The sequence below is a fragment of the Catharus ustulatus genome, chromosome Z (genome assembly GCF_009819885.2).
Source record: "Catharus ustulatus isolate bCatUst1 chromosome Z, bCatUst1.pri.v2, whole genome shotgun sequence".
Lineage (NCBI taxonomy): Eukaryota > Metazoa > Chordata > Aves > Passeriformes > Turdidae > Catharus > Catharus ustulatus.
In genome coordinates this window covers 39,472,548-39,475,680 of record NC_046262.2, presented here as the reverse complement: position 1 = coordinate 39,475,680, position 3,133 = coordinate 39,472,548, and positions in this window count along the sequence as shown.

The following is a 3,133-nucleotide window of genomic DNA, read 5'->3' as shown; positions in this document are numbered from 1 at the left end:
CAACCTTTGCTTTTAGTCATACACAAAATCAGTGCAACACTTTCATTCTGTTTCTCCAAAATTTTACTATTTCTTCAGCTAGACTTTGCTTGACCTAGCTGACATCAGGTCAGGGAGGTTTACCTCAATGACATAACTAATTCTGAGGGCAAACTTTGATAACTTGGGAGCAAGCACTGTATGTTTGCTGCTATTCCCTGAGAAAGCAAGGAAGTTTGCATATGTTTGACTTCAGTGTCTTTGTCTTCCTATGTTAACTACCAGCACACCGCTACGTTCAGGACTGAGACTCCAGACAGACTTAAGGAAACTGTATAGCGGCATGAGATGGAAATAACTCTCTGAATACATTTGGAATAGCGTAAATAAAGCACTAGCAACCACATTAATTTGCCACTTTGTCAACTGTGGTTTCATCTCATCTTCAGTCAAAAGGTGTTAAATGGTGCAACTGTGTAAGATTTGTTCAGTCTTTTACCAGCCTCACAGTTGTTGGTTTGTTGTGTTGGTTTTTTAATGCAGGTTTTAGCTCAAACACAGAATTTCAATGAAGAGCTCTATTTAAGCATTTGTTTCACTCAATAGACTAAAGTTTAAATTCCCAACAATTAAAGTTATTCAGATTTAAATGGGAAGATTTTCTGATTGTTTTGTAACTGCACAATTTATAAGTCATAATGACATTCCTTCACTTCGTCCAGAAAAAACAAAGGCTGATTTATTTCCTAATAACAAAGGCAAATGGTGAGGCTGTATGAAACTGCTTCCTTATTTTCAATGGGTCAGTGCCAGGCTGTTAGGTATCTTTGAGCCCCTCCTCCCATCTATAGCCTTCCCCTGAAGCAAAATCCTCCAAACATTATCAATCTGTGGAGCACACCACGTATTGAGTTATACTGGGCACCCAGATTCAGTGCACAGTCTGATACCTGCACAGTGCGTTGCAAGAGACCTGTTTGATATTCATTGTCAGCACTGATTGCACTGGGCTTACTGAAATAGGGCAGAATGCATTCATCTGGCTAATGTATATACCTTCATTGATGCTGCATTGTGATGTAAACAATGTCCTGTTCCTTCCTTATAGTAACCTAATTGACAGCCAGGCATTCTCAGTGCTCCAAAGGGCTATTGTTGTGGTGAATGTGTAACAATAGGATTTCATATAGGTTGGGGCTTAAGAAAAGTATAATGTCCTTTTCTGATATAAAACCAAGAATTGTGTACTGGTCAAGGGTGGGATAATGGGCTCATCATAGAATTAAGCCTTTAGCTTTGTTGGGAATCAGACACTTATTTTTATAGATACACTTGTTTAAAATCTTCCCTTTGAATTAAATCTGTATATTGTCTCTGTAGTCGTATTTTTCAAAACTCATATCTCTTACTCCCCTGACTGATAGACTCACACGATGCAAAGCTTTAAACTACACTTATTGCTATGGGTTGTCAGCCAGTGGTGAATCTCCTGGTGACTTCTGCAAGGACCAGAAGCAAAGCCAACAAAAATCACACCCTTAATCTGAAGAACAATTTTGTGATGATATTGCTAACAGCTCAGCCCAGAGGTGAGAGTTTTAGGCACAGGAGTTATTTCAATCCCTTAATTATAAGTGCTTTCTATTCTTTGCCTCCCTCTCGAGACAGAATCTCTTCCTTTTCCATCCTGCATATTGAGATACAGGCTCTGTTTGGAAATCTGACCCTCAGCCTCTGGGGTTGTGAGAAACTATTGAAAAAGAAAGTTGAAAAAAACCTGATGTTTGGAAGGATCTCAACTAAATAAAATGATCTTGCTGGTTACAGTGTTCTGGTAAGCAGGGCATAATCAGTGCCTTCTGGTTGTTAAACTTGAAGACGTCTCTCTGATGGCCACACATTTCATTGGGACAGAGGAATCAAGAAGAGGTGGTTGGGAAGACATTTTGAAAATCCAGAATGACCACAAATCAAAGTGGACAAGGGGCTGTCATTTGTGCTGCTTCAAAGAGTTTGCTCCCACACACCAGCTGGTACTGAACAGATATTCAACCCACCTGATTCCTCTAGCTGAATTCCTGAATGACTATTTTGTAAGCCTCCCTTCCTCATGGGGATGTTTAGTTTCCATAACTGAAAGGATTTTCTTGAAGAACCCAGGAGTTTTGCCCCTATAGAAGCCACATTTAAAGAGTGCTGAACATTCAAAGCCTCACCTGAAATCAATCATTTTGACTCTGTCTCGAGTAAGGTAACTTTTTTACTTCTGATCAGTTAAAATTATTTAGACTGAGATTGTCAAAACCGCTGAAGCAGCTTAGGCATGCTGTTTCTACTGAAGTTGAATGGGTCCTGTGTCCTCTGACAAAAATTCAATAGCACATGAAGATCCAGTCTCTTGCATGAAGTGGGATGACAGTATAATCCTATATACATGGACTCTGGCAGCAGTAAAAGCCCACAACTCCTGTTTTGCTGGGTTCCAACAGATGTAGAATATATGTGAAGCTTGTACCTTCAAGCACATGGAAGTAAATCAAGCCCAGATATTTAGATATTTCTCTGTCTCCTATGTGTGTGCTCAAGCATACGTTTGAATATTCTTTTCCAAAACACAACATATTTAAAATCCAGTTTTTCCCATACATACGTTCATATGGTCAAAATCAATCCACACATTTACTATTTTAATTCATTGAATGTGTTTCAAGAGGTGGGGAAGAGTGGGATTTGCAATATTTTCCTGCTCTCCTCTTTGGCATACATGTGAGTCTACATATGCAAACACCTTCCTCTCATGCTCTCTTTCCTGGGATTCCTGAAACACACTCAAACAGCTTTGCAGAACTGTTTAGCCACCTCAGTTGCAGCTGGACTGTTGCGATGATGGCAACTGCTAGGTGAAGGCTGGAGAAGCTTTTCTTGGCGTCATTGCCAAGTGCATTAGGACAAGCTATCTGCAGATGTTGAAACTTGATTTGGGTGGAAGAGTAATTTCCTATTAGTATTATTACTAGGGATGGGCAGGTTCACATTGCCTGAATGGGCTCAGACCCAGTAGGCTTGAAAATTCACTAAATATTCACATGTTATTTATTTTGAGTACCTCTGGAAAAGAAGCAAAACCAACCCGTTTTTTGTCAGAAAAAAAAAA